General features: G+C 47.8%; 1 protein-coding gene across 7 annotated transcripts in view; it reads left to right on the top strand.

The window, feature by feature from the left end:
• Positions 1 to 13264: 13264 nt before the first annotated feature.
• SFMBT1 (Scm like with four mbt domains 1) overlaps positions 13265 to 19985 on the top strand; it is a 130525-nt gene continuing 123804 nt past the window's right edge. For 4 of the 7 annotated variants that reach the window (XM_047850717.1, XM_047850724.1, XM_047850715.1 and 1 more), the window contains exon 1: positions 13965 to 14206. The gene's annotated coding sequence lies outside the window, so the exon portion shown is untranslated. Of the gene's footprint in view, positions 13534 to 13964; positions 14207 to 14891; positions 15115 to 16765; positions 16785 to 19985 lie in introns of those variants that run through there. The other 3 variants (XM_047850722.1, XM_047850718.1, XM_047850719.1) reach the window with 3 other exon arrangements.

The following is a 19985-nucleotide window of genomic DNA, read 5'->3' as shown; positions in this document are numbered from 1 at the left end:
TGATCACTTTTATTTCCTCTTCTATAAAGAGTCTGTTTAAAATTTTTTAAGTTTTATTTTTTTATCTTTAAGAGAGAGAGAGAGAGAGAGAGAGAGAGAGCGTGCACGCGCGCAAATGGGGGAGGGGCAGAGAGAGAGGGAGACAGAGAAACCCAACCAGGCTCCCTACTGTCAGCACAAAGCCAGTTGCGGGGCTCGAACTCAGAAACCGGGAGATCATCACCTGAGCTGAAACCAAGAGTCAGATGCTTAACTGACTGAGCCACCCAGGCACCCCAAGAGTCTGTTCATATCCTTGGTCCATTCCCCACTATGTGTTTATTTTTTTCTTATTGATTTGTAGCACTATGCATTAGGGATTTTAATCCTTTGTTACACATATGGCAGGTATTTTCTCCAGCCTTTCACTTACATTATAACTTTGTTTATGGTGTCACTTGTCACACAGACATATATTGCTTTCTAAAATGCATGCCTGACATTGTCTCTTCCTTGCAGAAATTCCTGGCTGTATCCACAGAGTGCAGTACACGCCTGCAGCCTGTCAGGGGAGCTCAGGGACTGAAAGCCAGGGCCTCCACAGATCATTCCTGGAGTGGCCCTCTCTGAGCCTCAGGGTTCACAGCTGTCAATAGGGCTAATGCCAGTCCCTGCCTCTGGCGGCTGCGGCTGCGGTAGGAAGATCACAGTGGGAATGAGCCCTTGGTACTGTCAGCGTCAGTATCTTTACCATCCCAGCATCAAGGGCTTTGTGATCAACCCCCCCAAACCATTTCTGGTCTTATCTCCTGCACTCCAGCCAGGGGCACCGCTCACCGTTCCCTGCACCTGCCCATGTCCCCACCTCCAGATCTTGTCTGTGCGGTTCTCATTCTCTGTCCCTGACCTCCCCAGGCCTCCCACAATTTCTTAGTCTAACCCCACTAGATTTCCATCCCCCCTCCGTTGGTGGAGACCTGGCGCCTTCACCCCACCCAACTCCAGGACCCCTCCCACTTTTCTCCCTCTCCTGAGGCCCACCCCCTGCCCTTGATCCAGAGCTACCATGATTTGGGGCCCAGCTGGTCTTCCCATTGACGGTGCTCTTCTCAGGGAGGGAAGCCAGGTGTTACTCATTTCTATTAGCCTCCCCCCCTCCCTGGCCCATCTGAGAATCTCCCTGGGACCTGTAGCCTATCCTGCCCTCTTATCTGAATTACCAAACCAAGGAGGTTCACACTCAGCTCACGTGGAGGGGCAGGGGGAGATCGCCCTAGGGCCTGACCTCTGCCCAACCCCATGGGTCATGCCCAGATTACAGAGGTGGGAGGCACCTGGTCCCAAAGGTCTTTGTGTCTACTGAGGCAGGAGCTGTCTGGTAAGACCTCTCAGGAAGCATAGCCTGCCAGCCCCTGACCTCAGCTCCTTCCCTGAGCCCGGGAGACCCTGGAGACTGGGGTCAGCTGCTGGAGGGGCCCTCTCCTCCAGGCTGGACCTAGACTACACCCTGGCCCCAGGTTCTCCCTGACATCTGACAGCAGGGTTGGCTGAAGATGCACCTGGCATGGTCCTTGCCTGGGCCTAAAAGTGACCCACTTGGAAAAGGTCAACCTTTCCTGGACCTCTGCCTCTGGATGAGTAATCTCATTATCTCTGGCTTTACTTTCTGCCTCCAGAAAATGGGGTGAAGGGGCACCTGGGACAGGAGGTTGAGAGGCTTTGGGCAGCTGGAAGTTTGGGCCCAGGTCCTGGGAACTCCATGTGGATTAGGTGCTGGGAGAGGCTCAAGTGTCCTGGACCTGTGTCAAACATTTCTGTACTTCCTCCTAGAGCTCGCCATCCCTCTCCCATGCCCTCCCACAAAGAGCACTGGAGATTTCTGGCTAGCTACCAAGGGCTCCAGGGAAATAGAGTTGGGATGGAACCCCAGTGTGATGGAAAAGCCTGTTCTTAGGAGGTCCCAACTCACTTCCCTTTGACCAAAGAAGGCTCCGCATGCGAGGGGGTGACCAAGGGGGATGGCAGAATGGGCCTTCTGCCTGACTGAGGCAATTTGGAGGCCATGTTGGAGAGTGTCTGAGTAGATGGTTCACAGGCAAATGATTGTTCTCTGAGCTTCTGCTTTACAGTCTGTAAAGGGGCAGGCTACTGCCTACCTCACAGGGCCGTGGTGAGGACTGGCTGAGCTGGCACGGGGACAGACCACCCAGCACGGTGCTGCATACATATGACACGGGCCACAAGCGATTGCTCGACTGAAATTGCCCTGGATTTAGTAGATTGATGCCCAATCCATGGTGACTGCTATCCCGGTGCCGGTTGTTAGTGGGGCCATGTCTGCAGCCCCTGTGCACATCTGTAAGTCCATGCCTGTTGCTGTGGGTCCTCCTGGGATGTGTGTGTGTGTGTGTGTGTGTGTGTGTGATCTGTTTCCACGTGAGGACAACCATGTCTTGGCACAGGTGTAGGTGTGGGTCCCTGGGGATCATTTCTCCTGCAGAACCAGCGCTCAGAAGGCAGCAGGTAGGAGGCAGTCTGAGGAAGGCTGGTGCATGAGTGGAGGGAGGAAGGGACAGGTTGAGCTTGGGGAGAAACACGGCAGGAAACAACAACAACAACAACAGAGACAGGTCACTCCATTTTGGATGCAGTTGCTGAGGTCTGTTAGCGGCAAGCCCTGTTGTCTCCTACACCAGGGCGGGCCCTCAGGAAAGGGTTGTGCTGAGCACCACCTCCCGGCAAATTTGGCTTTCACTGGCCCTCATGATCCACCCCAACCACGCAATCCAAGGGCCTCAGAAAAGCCCTGGGATCCAGCGGCAAAAGGTGGTCCAGCTCACTTGAGGGCAGGAGATAGACTATCAGGCTGTGATCTGCTGGCCAGTGGTAAGAGTCTCCATGCTGTAAACCCTCCATACATGTTTCTGAGCTCCTTCCCCAGCCAGTGGGCTAGACATTCAGTTGTGACTGATACCCGAGTGAGGAGGATGAGTTCCCAGCCAGGGTCCTGCAGGATGGGGTGGACGGAGAGGGCACTAGTGTGCAGGCACAAGCCACCACCTGCTTTCCCCCAAAGCTGCCCCTTCCCAAGGGCACACCCTGGAGGCTAATTTTTCCTATTGAAGAATAACTTACATTCGGTAAAGTGCACTGATCATAACTGTGCAACTTGACGGCATTTATACAGATGGACACCTGTGTAATTGTGACCCTGAGCAAGATTCGTCATTCCAGAAAATTCACTTGTGTCCCTTCCCAGTCAGTATATCCTACCCCAGAAGGAACCACTATTCTGACCTCTATCATCAGAGATTGGTCTTGATGTCCTAGAACACCAAGTAAATGTACTCATACGGTATGTTCGTTTTTGGGGTCTGCTTTATTATTATTATTATTATTAACGTTTTTTATTTTATTTTTGAGAGAGACAGAGTGAGAACTAGGGAGGGGCAGAGAGAGAGGGAGACACAGAATCTGAAGCAGGCTCCAGGCTCTGAGCTGTCAGCACAGAGCACGATGTGAGGCTCCAACCCACCAACCGTGAGATCATGACCTGAGCCGAACAAAGTCGGCTGCTTAACTGACTGAGCCACCCAGGCGCCCTGGGTCTGTCTTCTTTTGCTCAGTATAATGTGTTTTAGATTTATCCTTGCTGTCACATGTAACATTCATTCATCCCATTTTATCACTGGGTAGTGTTCCATTGTATGAGTGTACCACAATTTGGGTATCTTTTCTTCTGTTGGTGGGCAATTGGGTTGTTTCCAGTTGGTGGGCAATTGGGTTGTTTTATCTATCATAAATAAAAGTGCCGTGAATGTTCTTGTGCAAGTCTGTGTGTGGATGTGTTTTTATTTCTGTGGTTTTATTTCTTCACCTATGAGTGGGGAAACTGGATCACAGGGTAAGTCTACGTTGAACTTTGTAAGAAACTGCCAATAGCAATGTATGCAAATTTCAGTTTCTCATCCTTGGAAGTCCTTCTGCTCCAAACCCTCAGGTGCCTCAAAGAGCCCACTCCCTGGCCCCATCTGGAGATGAACCTGGCTGTTAGAAGTGGCAGACCTCCTCCAGGGACCCAGAATCCTGCTGCATTAGAGGGGTCTGGCTGATGTGGGCAGGTGAGGGCTACACCCTCTGGGAGGGAGAAGGGAACTCACATTTGGTGAGCACCAACTAAAAATCAAGCACCACACAAAAACCTTTAGGTACATGGTCTCATGAAATCCTCTGGTTTCTGGGGTCCTGTGACAAAGGGCAGATAAGACTTTGCTGTTTGAAGACAGCCTGCACCCAAGGCTGCCTGTCCCCAGCAGCCCTTCTTCCCCTGGCACCATATTGGATCTATTACATGACCCAGCACAAGGGCACTGAGAAGGTCTGTAAAGCCTCTCTTCAACCTTCCCACCCACCCCACCCCCCTGCACAGAGGAAGAGAAGGCCCTGAGAAAGAAGGGATTGTGCCCCTACAGTAATAAGCAGAGCTGGGTTACAACTGAGATTTCCTGCTTCCTTCTCAGGAGAGGAAATCAGGCCTCCTCCCTTGGAGAGAGGCTTTTTCTATGCTCCTCTGTCATGGAACCAACCCTAGGGAGAGCTTCGCCCAGCTGGGAACACCTCTGGGTGCAGGGCATGTTACAGTCCTGTCTGTGAGCGTCAGCTCAGCCTGCACAGGCACACAGCAGGCATCAACGAGAGGAGGGATGGATGAGTGCTTTAGTCTGGCTCTGCTGCTTGGAAACATGGTAGCAAAGTCCTTCTCTTAAATGGTCACAAGTGTGTTCACAGCTCAAACCCCGAATCTCAGAGCTGAAGACATCATTGAGTGCAGTGCTCGGCTTTCAACAGCCCGGGTGCTACCAGCCAAATTTTAAGGATAAAGTAATTGATATCAGGAAGTGAAGTGACTGCCCCAGGTTTTGTACTCCAGACCTGACTGGATGAAGACAGTGGAGAATGGAAATTGGAGGCCTCAGGAGCAAGACCCAGCATGAATGAAGATCACACATCTCAGGAATTACGTAGTAAGTAATGAGAAAATTAGGATTCAATTGACCACACTTCATTTTGTGCAAAGCCGTTGGGTAAAGCAAGGTCCATTGGCATTTTCCAGGATTATGTCTATATTATGCAGAAATCTCTTTCCTCCCAAATCTACCCAGTGCTGACAGGCAGGGACCAAGTTGGGGGCCTAGAGGCAGCACCATGCTTTTGGCTGGTGAGCCTGGCCTGGTAACTGTGAGGCTTTTGTGCATCAGGGAGATTAAGCTGCCCTGTTACTATAAGAGGCATCAAACAAACATATTAAATGTCCTTGTTAACATTTTATAGATTCACACCAGTATGCTAACAGTTATTGTATATAAGCTATAGCTCAATAAAAAAAGGGGGGCGCCTGGGTGGCTCAGTCGATTGAGCATCCGACTTCAGCTCAGGTCATGATCTCACAGTTTGTGGGTTCGAGCCCCACATCGGGCTCTGTGCTGACTGCTTGCTCAGAGCCTGGAGTCTGCTTCAGATTCTGTGTCTCCTTCTCTCTCTGCCCCTCCCCCGCTCACACTTTGTCTCACTCTGTTTCTCAAAAATAAATAAATGTAAAAAAAAAATAAAAAATAAAATAAAAAAGGAAAAATGGCAGCATGGGAAAGGGTGGGGGATGAGACACAGGGCTAGGACAGGTGGACACTGTGGTCTCCAGTTCAAGCAGGCAGGGTATGGAGGGAGGACCTGAGCATCAGAGGGATTCAGGCTATGTTTGCGCAAGCCCAGCAAGTGGCTCCGGTAGAGAATAGGAGGGTCTGTGGTCACATCTTCCTTTACCTTCTCTTCTCCTGGTGGGCTGGAGCTGCCGACTCCTTTCCAAGGGCCCAATAGCAAGTTATCTTCACAAACGTCCTACTTTTGACCCTCCAAGAGGGCCATGACAGATCTGGAGAATGTTCTGTGGCTAAGCTGGCTCTGCTCCCTACTCCTTCCTGGCTCTTGGGCTGCAAGCAGCCAGAGATAGGAATCCTTGGCCGGCACAGGGAGACTTGGTGTCCTGGCTTCAAATGCCAGCCCCTCAGCCCCAACCTGACCCTTAGGTCTTAGGATTTGCCTTTCTGGGGTGAAGCCTGGGTGACTGTTTCTTTTCAATGTGCTATCCACAGCAAATGGGTAGAGGACCACAAGGCATGGGGACTAAATGGCCCATTAGGGACATACAAAAAGTGTGTGTTTATATATTTGCATATATAAGTGTGTGTGTGTATACTTGATATGTATGGCTGTAAATAAGGCATTTATATATATAGAATATATTTAATACATGTTATATTATTACATAATACAATTATAGTATATACATTATTATAAAATTACATTATATTTTCACTTACATATTATATATTTCACATTACATATACAGATTCACTTACTATTTCACATTACATTTTATTATATATATTTTCATAAATATGTTATATTACTAATTAATAATTATATGTTCATAACAACCCTACACTGGAAAGAACCCAAATGCCCATCAACAAAGGAATGGATAAGCAAATTGGTGGTATATCCATACAAGGAATACTACTCAGCAAGAAAAAAGAATCAGCAACTATTAAGTGCAATAGCATAAAAGGATCTCAATATCATGCTATACGAGAGAAGATAGTACCTATCTTCTCTCAGACACACACACACACACACACACACACACACACAGAACCTATTATATAATTCCATTTATATAGGATTCTAAAAAATGCAAACGTTAAATTTTTTTTTAATGTTTATTTATTTTTGAGAGAGAGAGACAGAGTGTGAGCCCGGGAAGGGCAGAGAGTGAGGGAGACACAGAATCCAAAGCAGGCTCCAGGCTCTAAGCTGTCAGCACAGAGCCTGGGGCAGGGCTTGACCCCACCAAACTGGGAGATCATGACCTGAGTCGAAGTTGGAGGCTTAATCAACTGAGCTACCCAGTTGTCCCAAAACGAATCTGTAGTTTAAAAAAGCAGATGAGCGACTGCCTGAGGTGGTGACAGAGGGAGGGATAGATTGCAAAGGGATGTGAAGACACTTCTGGGGATGATGAAAATATTTGTTTTCTGTATTGTACTGATGGTTTCATAGGTATGGTTGCATGTCAAAACTAATCATGTTGTGTAATTAAATATGTGTAATTTATTGTATGTCTTCATATACTTCAGCAATGTAAAAAAGCATTTTCAATCCCATTCCTTTCTTTAATGATATCATTAATATGATTTTCTTTAATATCATTATTATACAATCATTTAACATAATATTTGATATTTTCTCAACTCCCTTTGAAAATATATATTTGCATATGTTTTATAATAGATGTGGTGTTTTACCAGAATAGTATACATACATAAAATAATATGATTTAAACATAGATAAAGGGGCGCCTGGGTGGCTCAGTCAGTCAAGCGTCCGACTTTGACTCAGATCATCATCTCAGGTTCGTGAGTTCAAGCCCTGCATTGGGCTCTGTGTGGACAGCTCAGAGCCTGGAGCCTGCTTCAGATCCTGTGTCTCCCTCTCTCTCTCTGTCCCTCCCCTGCTCATGTTCTCTCTCTCAAAAATAAAATAAACATTAAAAAACATAAATAAACATACTGGAGAGTATGTACTGAAAATGTTACTGATGTGGACACAATATTTTGAAGACCAATAGAATAAACAGCTGCTGAACTTCCATTCCTTGGGCATTCTGTATGATTGAAATAATATTATTTAACCTGAAATAAAGGAGTGGTGGAACGTTAGAATGAAAAAAAAAAGGAGGAATCATCAGGGTGCCTGCTGGCTCAGTTGATAGAGCATTTGACTCTTGATCTCAGGGTCGTGAGTTTAAGCCCCATGTTGGGTGTGGAGCCTACTTAAAAAAAAATCATCTTCTGATGCATCCAACAACTGTGGGTGAATCTCAAAAACAGACACAAAAGAGTACTATTCTATGATGAATTTTTAAAAAGCAGACAAAACTTATCTACAGAGATAGAAATCAGATCAGTAGTTGCCTGTGGGTGGGGGAAACCCTGGAATGGGATGAGAGGAATTTTGTGGGGTGATAGAATGTTGTATCTTTAAAAAAATTTTTTTTAGACGTTTATTTATTTTTGAGAGGGAGAGAGACAGAGCGTGAGCTGGAGAAGGGCAGAGAGAGAGAGGGAGACACAGAGTCCGAAGCAGGCTCCAGGCTCCGAGCTGTCAGCACGGAGCCCGATGTGGGGCTCAAACCCATGAATCATGAGATCATGACCTGAGCTGAAGTCAGACACTTAACCAACTGAGCCACCCAGGTGCCCTCAGAAAGTTGTATCTTAATTGTGCTGGTGGTCACTTCTGTCAGCAGTCAGAGAACTGTACGCCTATAAAATGGGTACATTTTATTATATGCAAAGTATACCTAAAAAAAAAAAAAAAAAAGAATATTGTGAACAACCTCACTGTGCTGCCCAAGCAATGTACCACATAGGTCACATCTGACCCAAGAGTTACCAGTTTATGTCCTCTGTGACAGTCACTATAGACTGTCTCGTAGACTTTTCTCATACACCAAAATCTTTTTACTGTTTATCTATTTTTGAGAAAGAGAGTGGGGAGAGGGGCAGTGAGAGAGGGAGACATAGAATTTGAAGCAGGCTCCATGCTCCTTGCTGTCAGCACAGAGCCCGATGCAGGGCTGGAACCCAGGAACCACGAGATCATGACCTGAGCCGAAATCAGATCCTCAACTGACTGAGCCACCCAGGTGCCCCTCATAATTTTTTTTAAAGTAAGCTTTCTGTCCACTGTGGGGCTTGAACTTATGACCCTGAGATCAAGAGTCAGATGTTCTACCAACTGAGCCAGCCAGGTGCTCCTCTCATACAATTTTTTGATTGAGGTCCTAGTCACATACCATAAAATTCGCCCTTTTAAGGTGTACAATTTTGCGTTTTTTAGTGTATCATGAAGTTGTGCAGCCATCACTGTATCGAATTTTAGAACATTTTGCCACCCCAAAGAGAAACTCCAGCCCTGTTGCCTTTGCCTTGCTGAGTGTCCTTGATGCCCACCGCCCACCCCCACCCCCAGCCCTTTGGTTTCTGTGAGCTCTCGTTAATAGATAAGAAATTGAAAGTGCAGAAAGGCTTAACAAAATGCAGGACCCAATAATATAAAATTGAGAACATTGTGCTCATTAATTTATTTTCCCCCCATCAATTGAGAGAAGAGGGGTGTGGAGGCAGAGAGGGCCCCCTGGGAATGAGTGTAACATAGCCTTGGGCTTGTAGCTCTCAAGGATGGAAAATGGAGTCCTGAGGCCTGTGCCTTTCCCAGGATAGGCAATTGGGGAGAAACAAGCTAAGTGACTTAGGCAGACAGAGAAAGAAATGGAGAGATCTTGAGAGGCCTCCTCAAGAGGAGGTGGCTTTGGGCTAGGCCAATTATTTCTCACAATTCTGTTGTCCTTTACGGTTTGCAAAGAGCATTTACAAACATTATGTCCTTGGATTCTCAGGACCCAGGCAGACGGGTGGCTTCATCCCCATTTTACAGAGATAAGGAAACTGAGGTCCAGAGAGGTGAAAGCTCCCGTAAAGAAAGTCCCATAAAGAAGCAGTGACTACTACTAAATCTGGACTTGACCCCGAGCTGTCTGCCTCCAGGCCCACTGTTTTTTTCCATGCCAACACAGGCTAGGAGAGAGGAACCCTGGTGGGGGCGTTTACAGGAGCTAAAACATGGAGGCGGATCAGGGCAGGTGTTGGGGGAACATATGGCAGTAGCCTGTGCCCCCAGGGCAGCAGGCCCAGCAAGTGGACCAGGCCTCCAAGGAGAGTGGCATGATGTGAGCAGTTACTTGGTGGTGGTAATCACTTGATCACCTGGGTAATTAGCCACAGGGAGTCATTATGTGACTTGTCTCATTCGGGCTGATTAAAGGGTGCTGGCTGCCCAGTAGCAATGGAGGACTGCTGATTCCTGACAGGAGGGCCTGGCAGGCTTTGGAACTTAATTAAGTTTTTCTGGGGTTGAAAACAGCCCCAAGCCCCGGTTGAGGGCTCTGTTGGTTCCCAGGGTCCAGGCCTGGCCCTCGTGTTCTCATTCAAAACAAGGCCCTGGGGGGATACACACCCACAGAGAGCAAGCACTCACTCCTTGGCCAGTGGGAATGGGAGGAATAACCTCTACCCCACAGAGCCAGTTTGAAGTAGAGACAGTGTTAGGAATGGCCAAGGTGCCTCATGGGTGTGCCAACCTCTGGTCTTAGATGCTGCCGGCTGACGTGGGAGTAAGCCTCTCAGCCACCCACTGCCTGTCAGGGAAAGGGCTAGATTCATCTCTGCCCTCAGGGGGACTGAGATCTGTCTATGGGATTAGACAAGGTGACAGAAGCCAAACAAATGACAAACACAGAGGTAAATTATAAATACCAAGTGTAAAGAAAAAACTAGGAGGGAGGGAGGGTGAGAAGAGAGAGAGAACCTGCTTATGTGGGATAGGTAGGGAAGTCTTCTCTCAGGAGACCACCTTGTTAAACAGATACTGGAACAGTGGGAGGGTACCAGCTATGTGAAGGTGGGTGCAGGAGGAGAAAAGAGTGTACCAGACATTGGAAACAGTGTGTGCAAGGGCCCTGTGGTGGGAAGGAGCTTGGCATACTTATGGGGTGGAAAGGAGATGAGCACAGCTGAACCTCAGCAAGCAAGGCAGATGAGTGGTGACTGGTAAGGTTGGAGGGCCAGGCTCATAGGCCAAAGTCAGTCTTTTGGACTTATTCAAAGTGCAGTGGAAATCCCTGGGAGGCTTTTAGGCCAAGGTGTGCCATGACCAGAAGTTAGTTTTCTCCCAGCTCTGCTGGGGGCTGCCCCTTCTGTGCATGATTCCCACCTGAAATTCCAAGCAGCAGAGCGGTTGAAGAGCTGGTGTACCTGGTTAGTGGCCTAGCTCTGCCTCTCACTAAGAGTGACCTGGAAGTTCCCAGTTTGCTCTTTGTCCACAGGGAACACCACGATCTACCCTGAGGGATGGTGAAGGGTTAAAGGAGATTTTGTGCATGTGCGCCCACACCCATACCCACACCAGCCGGGCACAAGGGAGACTCTCCAGTGGTAGGTTTTAAGTCTTCTTTGTGGCTCTCCTCTCTTCTTCTTCCTCAGAGGTCATGAAGTGGGAGGAGGCAGGAGTCAACAAAGAACCTCATTTCTGAGTTTTAAATTTTTCAAATAAATTGAAAGATGGCACATGTCCTGGTTGGGAAGATGAAATTTTATAGGATATTTAATCTGTTTAAATTAATTCATAGGTTTAATGCAACTCCATGCAAAAACCTCAGGTTTTTTAGGACTAAAACTATCAGTAACAACAGCTGACATTTACTGAGCATTTACTATGTGCCTGGCATTGAGCTTGTGAAGCAGGGATTACTTTTATCCCCATTTTATATATCCCCTAGGCCTAGATGGGATACATAATTTGTCAAGGTCACAGGGCTGCAAGTGTTGGATCTGGATGGTACCGTCTTCAAAACCAGCATTCTTAATCCCTATATGTTAACTAGAATGTATATGGACACAGACACCAGTATGGTACCAAGTGATATTCTGCATAACAGAAAATTCTATGAAGGGCAATATAGCCCAGCCCTGTTAGATGTTAGAACCTATTCTAAAGAACCAATAGTTAGATCCATATGGTATCTGCTCAAAGTGAGGTCTGTGAAAAGAAATGAAGAATTCAGAAACAGATTGACCCAATCAGATCATACTAAACAAAGGGTAGGGGGAAATTATTTAATAAGTGCTGACTGCATAAGCAATAAAACCTGGTGATGCTGGTGGGGAGTTGAGTCCATATTTTACTTCACACAGCAAAATAAACTTGGGATGGATAGTCGTCAAAGAATTAAATATAAAATGAGATTTTAGAAAACTAGCAGAAAATGGACCATCAGATGGATGGAAGAAAGCTCGATTTGTTAGCATTCAAGCAATAAAATAAAAAAGGACAAGAATGACAGATTGAACATTAAAATAAGACAAAAAAAACCAGACTGGGAAATACTTGCATCATTGATGATACAGGAATAATATTGATAATATAAAAAATGCTTATTCAAAGTTAGAAGAGGCTCAAGTCTGCCAGCTGATGAATGGATATGAACAATCATTCACAGAAAGGAGAATGAATAGTAAATGATGAAAAAAATAACATTTTTAAAGTCATCTAAGAAAGGCTAAAGTAACCTTGAACTACTGACAGACACTAGTAAAGCAGGAGAAAAAAGGGTGGTACCTACTGCTTAGAGATGTGTATTACGCCTCTTACCACTCATTCCTGGGAGGCAGTAGTAGCATGAGCCCTGCAACTCTTTGCAAAAGTTCTGGGGCACTGTGCACCAAAACCCCTCTGCCTTGTACCTGCTTACTCAACTGCCAGGAATTTGTCCCAAGTGCAGAATGAAAGGACATATTAGCAAACAATGGTAAAGAATCCAAATATACCATATTAGGAGACTGAGTGAATGGATGAGGATACCTGCACACTTTAAGAATGAACCAAGAACAAAAGAAAATGTTAAGTGGCAGTAACACACACAAAAGAAAATGTGTGGTTGCTTGCAACTATGTAAAGACATGTATATAGATGGAAGGTTTTATGCTTTCCCTAGTATTATGGATACTTTATTTGTACATTTTTCTTTCTCTGGTTGTCACTTGTCTTTCAAGTGGTGGTTAAAAAAAATCTGGATTCAAATCCAGCCAGCAGCGGGACTTTGGGCAAGTTTGTAAAGTGGGGTAATATTTCCCAGCACGGTAGTGAGGTCAGCGGGAAGTGGCCTGAGCCCGCGTTTGGCACCTCAAACCTCGTTCTTGCAGTGGGGGCGCCTCCTCCTTCCTGAAAGGTAGAAGACATCAGCGCCCTGTCCGAGACCTTCTCCCTGGGCCCGGGAGTCCGGACACTCCTGGGTCTCTGCGGCATGTGGACTCCTTCCGGAGGGAACTTTCCATAGCAGAAGGGGAGGGGTATGGTTGTCCCACGGGCATCTGCGCTCACTGGGGAAGGGGCGAGCTCGGAGAACATAACAGCCTGTGGGCACCTCGGGTTGCGGGGCCGGCTTGCAGCCACCTTTAAGCTTCTGTTCCAACCCCGGGCCCCCAGCTCTCCTGCCCGAATTCGGCAGCCGTCTTGTGCCCCCTCGCTGGGGCCCCGAGCGGCTAGAAAACTCGGATTTACAGGGCGCCTCCTGCGGAAGCCTGGAGAAACCCAGTGCGCCTGGGGGCCCGGGGCCGACTTCGTAGACAAGGGGCACTTGGGTGCCCTTCCAGGTCTCGGAAGGACACACCAGATTCCCGACGTGGGCCAGGCGGCTGGACGCAGCCCTCTCCCGCTGCTACACGCGCGCACATCTGGGATCGGTGGCGGCTCCGTCCGTTCCTCCGCTAATGCCATCTTGCCGGAGGCGGTCACGTGCGGACGACAGCGGCGCGCTTCGTCCGGCCCGGGCGCCAGGACCGACCCGCGGACACCACTGGGCTCCCTGCACAGCCGGAGGTGAGACTCGAGGGCCCTTCCCTCGTGGGTCGGAGAAGGGATAGGGTGGGTGCTTGGTCCCTGGGGCGCGTCTCCCTTTCGGGGCCCGACCGCACGGGGTCGCCGCGCCGTCGGGGGCCGGAGTCTCCGCCGCGTGCCCCACGCCACGGCCTCGGGGATGTCCGTGGCAAGTTGTGGCTCGGGGCACGAGGGGCGGGGGTAGCCGGCGGCGCCCGACCCCGGCCCCTCACTCCCCTAACGCCTCGCATCCCGCGCGGCCCCAGCCGGGTTGGAAGACTTGCGGGCCGGCTCGGGGAGGCCCGGCCCGGGGGCGCCACGCGCACGGCGCGAGGGGCGCGGGCTGCCGGGAGGAGCGCGGAATGGGGGGGGGGGGGGGGGGCGCGGGCGCATGCGCCCTGCACCCGTGCCATATTGGAATGAGTCGGAGCGCGGAGCGCCGCCGCCGCCGCCGCCTCCGCCGGAGCGCGGGTGGAGGGGGGCGGGGAGAGCTGCCGGCCGCCCCGCTCCGCCGAGCCCAGCAGGAAGGAGGGCGCGAGCGGGCGAGCGCGGGCGGCGCGAGCGGAAAAAGCGCCCGCGCGGGGAAGCGAAAAGAAGGAAAGAAAGAAAGAAAACGGGCGCGAGAGGAGGGAAAAGCCAGCGATCGAGCGAGGGCGCGCGCGAAAACTCCCGGCAGGTAAAAAAGCGGGGCCGCCAGCTGGGCCTTCCCGCGCGGCGGCCTGAAGGGGCGGCGGCGGCGCTGGGGCGGGGGACCGCGCGGCGCCCCCCTCGAGGGGGCCGCGCAACTTTGCCAACGAAAAACCGCCTCAGCCGGCGGGCGGCGGGCGCGCCGGCTGAGGCGCCAACGGGCGGCGGCGGCGGCACGTTGGGGGCGGGGGCGGGGCGGGGGGGGGCAGCGCGGCGCCCGCGCGCGGCCTCGCGCGCCCCCGCGGCCCCGCGCGCCGGCCGGCCGGGTTGCAGGCGCGCGCCTGGGCGCCTCGCCGCGGCGGCGAGCGGCCGCGGCGGCCGGCGGCCCCGGGAGGGCGGCGCGGCGCGCGGCAGCCCCGGGGGCGTGAAAGGAAAGTGGCCGGGCGGCGGCACCGGCGCGCGCCCAAGTTCCCCGGCGCTCTGGGCCCGCCGCGCGCCCCTCCCCGCGCGTCCCGCGCTCCCGCCCGCCGAGCCCCCGCGGACCCGCCCCCCGGGCTCGCTCCGGGGCCGGGGCGCGAACCCGCAGCTGAGGCCGGGGACGTGCTGCCCTCGCGGCGGTCCGAACTTCCGAGGGCCGAGGTGGCCGCTGCGCTGTTGCGGAGCGTCCGGCGGCCCCCGCAACCGGTTGCTTCGGGCCGGCGTGGTGGAGTGCGTCGGGCCTCCCTGGCGCCGCGCGCGAGCTGGCAGTGGGCTCGCCGGGCACCCGCCGCCCGACCCCAGCCGGACCCGCTCGCTCGGGAGGGCCGTGACCGTTTCGATTTCTGTTCTTAAAGTCTCGTTTTAAACCGTGAAGAAGAGGCTGTGGAGAGGCGAGCAGAGAGTCCTGAGAAGCAAGGCCTGCTCTGTGGGGAGCAGAAACGCCTTGTGAGAACAGAAATAAATTCCCGCGGAAAGGATGTATGTTAAGTTTTTAGCAAGATGTCAGCTCTTCACTGGGCTCTAAAACTAAGCTGTAAGGCACAGGTCACCTGCAAGTGTTGGTATGTGCAGGGAGCTGGGTAGGACACCCAAGGCAGAGACAAGATTTTTGTTCAGTGAGGGTTTTTCCCTGCGGGTCACTCCAAGCCGTGCTCCTGAACGGCCCCAAGTGATGTTTTCATGAGTCCTACCTAGTGACACAGTATTCTGAACCAAGTAACCATCAAAGAGATTTGAAAGGAAATAGGATGGATTTTGCCAATCCCTGCATATACCTTTTCCTCTTGAACCACATTTTAAAGATGTCACACTTGATTGCATCACAAGAAAAATGCTTGCCTGAAAATATGATCAATCCTTTGCCAACTGTCTTGAGAGGAGGAAGATGAGCGTGTCTTTGTGTATACACTTTGGGGCCCGTCGGTGTGCTATTTTGAAGGCTATGTTGAATCCTTCTAGGCCACAGGTAGATCCAGAGTTCATATTTGTTTACAGTGTCACAAAAGTAACGGCCTGGTGGAAACGGGAGTGGCTCCAGATCAGGAAACAGTTCTGTTACTACTGTTGTCATTGACTAGCTGCCTTATCTCGGTATGGTTCTTACCCTCAAGATTTGGTTTTCCTTATTCGCAAAATCAGAGGATGAATAGGTCATCTTTCTTCATGCTTTCAGATCTCAAATTTGGCAACTTTTTAAAATGAGAGATTAAAAAAATCATGGTCTGTGTTTTGACAGGTTTTACATAAAAGTGCTCACAATAAATATACATACATCTTATCAAAATACATTTGGAAAAAACATCTTAGTTGCTACACCTAGGATTATTTTATATCACTTATTGTTTGAACACAGACATTTACAAATTTATTCAGTGTGTTCTAAAAATTCTATTTAATTTGTTTAAATTGAGGTCTGATTTACAGTAAGACCTTAAATGCATATGCATATGTCCTGATAACCACACTCAGATCAAGATTCACAGAATTTTCAGCCTCCCAATGGGCTCCGTTTACATTCCTCTCATGAGTAAGAGAGGAATGTACCCTCTCCCTAAGGGGACACCACAGTTCTGACTTCTGGCATCACTAGTGCGTTTTGCTTCATAACAGGACCCTTTTGAGGGTAAGCTAAAGGACAACAGGTGTGTAAATCTGGAGTTTTGGTCGTTTTTGCCATGACCCTAAATGCTTTTATAAAAATTCTTAATGGTTGTTACTGCCTAGAATAACAAAAAATTCTGACCCAGGAAACTTCTTAGTCGGAAGGCCACTTTTCAGCTGAAGCAGGGCTTTGCAGATTTGGATCTGTGGTTGTTGGGCATCCTTGTGGTCACAGGCCCAGTATCAGTGTGTTACTTCCCATTTTGGAATACTGAGGTATTTCTAGATAGTAGGCTTGGAGGATGGATCATGAACTTTCCCAACAAGTAAGTGTTTAAGGTGTTAGTAGATGAATCAGTTCCTTAAAGCCTACAATTTGCTGAGAAAATTGAATGAAAATTGATTTTTTAAAGTTCAGTGAATTAAAGAATGTGGGCATAAAGCTTTAACAACCTTTTAAATGACAGCAATTAACTTGATTTATATATGCAGGATATTCGCCTGGCTTATCCAGTCATTAAAACTAGTGATGAAAGCAAAAACAAAAGGTAACTAAAAATTATGTCAAGTGTGATTATTTTTTTTATTTCAACATGATTAGGATACCTTTTTGTATTAGCCATCTAGGAAGTTTTTGTTTTGTTTTGTTTTGTTTTTTCACTGAAGCAAGTACTTCAGCAATTTGCTTACTCTTCCCAAATGCCTTTTAATATATTGCTGTACATTTTCTTGTTTCTGCTTCTGAAGGAGAGGAGTTAGAAGTTGTAAGTGAATTCTTGATTCTTCACAATGGCCTGTGTTTTTTATTGCAAGGATGTCTTTGTGATACAAAGTTGGGAACTGCGTAAGGCCTGTGGTAGTGATGTATGGGGCATAGTCCACTAAGTTCAAAGATTTTCTTGGGGATTTCTGGGTGGCTCAGTCAGTTAAGCATCTGACTTTGGCTCAGGTGATGATCTTGAGGTTTGTGAGTTTAAGCCCCGCATGTGGCTCTATGCTGACAATGAGGAGCCTGCTTGGGATTCTCCCTCTCCCTCCCTGTCTTCCCCTCTCCCACTTGTGCCTGCGCGAGCACTCTCTCAAAAAAATAAACTTAAAAGAAAAAGATTTTCTTTTGTGAAATGGATTTCGCTGAATAATTGTTTTCTGTGACTAAGCCAGTCAGTTAACTAGCCAACAGCTAAGCTAGGTTTGGTTACTCTACTCCAAGATTCATAGCATCATTAGTTAAGACAGTAATTCATCACTTAGTAATTGATCCACTGGTTGTGTGTATGCCTTTTTTTTTTTTTTTTAGAGATTTCTTAGCTTTTACATGATCAACTGTTTAACTTAAACCTTGTTAAATTTTGAGAGTTGCAACTAAAGATGCAAAATGAGAAACAAAATACATAGGAAAGGTCATTTCCCCTTTTAATATTTGTTCCTTTGAATTAAAATTTTTCTCTTTAAAAATGGTTTTCCTGTCCGTAACTTGCTGCTTCTGTAGGGTACTTTTGCTTTCACAGTGGTGATAGACTGGGCTTAGCTACAGAACGAGGGTATGGATACAGACATCGTTTGACTTTAAAGTCTATAGAACAGGTGAACTCTCAAAACTTCATTGGCCTTTTTATTAAGACTTCATGTTATGCTCATGTTAAATAAATGAATATGATCCAAAAAGCAGACCATTATGTAGGCAGGTATTTTGAATGCCAAATATTTTTGTACATAAAGAGCACATGATCAGTAAATGGTGTAGCTTTGTTAGGGCGGGCAGTTATCTTTCTGTAAGTAGCATTTGTTACCTAACTGGGATGCTATTGAAACAATATTTCAGTGAATTCACTGAACTGGGATGCAATTGAAACAATATTTCTCCTTATACATAGTTGTTAAATTGGGCGAAGGTCTCTGGGGATTTTGGTTATGGGGAGATTTTGAACCATTATACTTTAGGGAGTGGGATTTTGATAGGATTCTGTTTCTTCAAGTGGTACTAGCCCCATTGGAAATGATTTAAAATAAAAAGGATGTGGTCAGGTTTTTGCCAGTTCATTTTTAAATTTTACAAAAGTGGGAGAGAGAATAAGAACAAAGACAAGTTATTAATAGAAAAATTATGACTTCACTGCAGAAGTTTTAACAAGTTTGGATGTAAACCTTTGCCTGTAATTGAGAGGCACCTGAAGATTTGTATATAATTAATTTCTAGTCTCTTATCCAAGAGGATGTTTTTAACCTTATTGAGCTCTCTTAGTCTTTAGGCGATCACTCAAGAGTGTAATTAAAAAACAAAAGATGTAGTCTTTATGTTGTGCTAAAAGATACTAAGTACCGAACTTTGTGGTTTGAAAGTTTGGTACCATCAGAGTCAGGCATTTGGCTGTGCAGGGAGAGGCTATGAGGTGGCATTTCTAACGGTGGACTGTGTTGTGTGTAGGTTTCTTTTTGACACTTTTGCTTAATCTCGAGAAAGGTTAGTTGCTAAACCGATTTGGCATAGGGCAGTTCAGAGTACCTGTTTGTTCTGGGAAAGTTGGTTTTAGTCTGAGATGACGTTTGGAGAGGGTCTTAGATGAGAGATGGAAGGTGGTTTGTCGGCAGTTGCAAGTGCAAGATAGTTAACGTACTTGGAGTGACAACATGAGACGGACGGGCAGAGACTTTAGCAACTACTAAAATACCTCAAGAGTTTCTGATGCTGACGTGCAGTTGACAGTGTTAACCAACAAATATTTTGATTTGGATTCCAAATTATTTTTTTTACACTGAATAGTTTTGTTTTAATTTTTTAAAAGTTTATTTATTTATTTTGAGAGACAGAGAAAGACTGCACAAACAGGGAAGGAGCTGAGATCAAAGAGCTGAACCAAGATCAAGAGTTGGGGAGGCTCAACCAACTGAACCACGCAGGTGCCCCTGAATAGTTTTTTTTTTTTTTTTCATTTATTTATGTATGAGAGAGAGCGAGAGCACGTATGAGAGGGGCAGAGAGAGAGAGAAAGGGAGAGACAGAATCCCAAGCAGGCTCCACACTGTCAGTGCAGAGTCTGACGCGAGGCTCCATCCTATGAACTGTGAGATCATGACCTGAGCTGAAATCAAGAGTTGGACGCTTAACCCACTGAGCCATCCAGGCACTCTGTTACCCTGGATAGTTTTTTCCTTTTACATTTTTTTAATTTTGAGAGAAGGAGAGAGAGCGCAAGCTGGGGAGGGACAGAGAGAGGGAGACAGGATCTGAAGTGGGCTCTGTGCTGACGGCTGAGAGCCCAATGTGGGGCTTGAACCCACAAACCGTGGGATTATGATCTAAACTGAAGTCCGACTCAACTGACTGAGCCACTCGGGTGTCCCCCTCCTGCAGAGTTTTAAAAAAACATTTGAGGTGGTCACTGTGTAGCATCTCCTCAGTGGTAAGGCTACCTATGAGCTACTGCTAGTTTTGCGTTCTTTTCCCGTCTATTTGTTGCCCACATTAGAGTGCTTTCTGGCCTCTGAATTTTTACTAGTGGTCTTTCTAATGGGTCATTTCCTGTAAAGCATGCTTTCTCCGTGTGAAAAACAATATATGGTAATTTGGAATCATAATTTTAAGGTACCATTTTGGCTCATGTTTGCTTGTGTGTAAATAAATAACCTTCTTGGGGTAATTGAATGAAGAAGACACAGAATCACTTAGCATGTCACCTGTCTAGAACATAGTGAACACAGTGAGGAAGTAAATCTTCATTATATTTAAATTTTTATTTTTTTTAATTAAA

Source organism: Prionailurus viverrinus, chromosome A2, assembly GCF_022837055.1.
Source record: "Prionailurus viverrinus isolate Anna chromosome A2, UM_Priviv_1.0, whole genome shotgun sequence".
NCBI lineage: Eukaryota > Metazoa > Chordata > Mammalia > Carnivora > Felidae > Prionailurus > Prionailurus viverrinus.
Note: the sequence above shows the minus strand (reverse complement) of the source record. Positions and strands in the feature narration are given on the sequence as shown.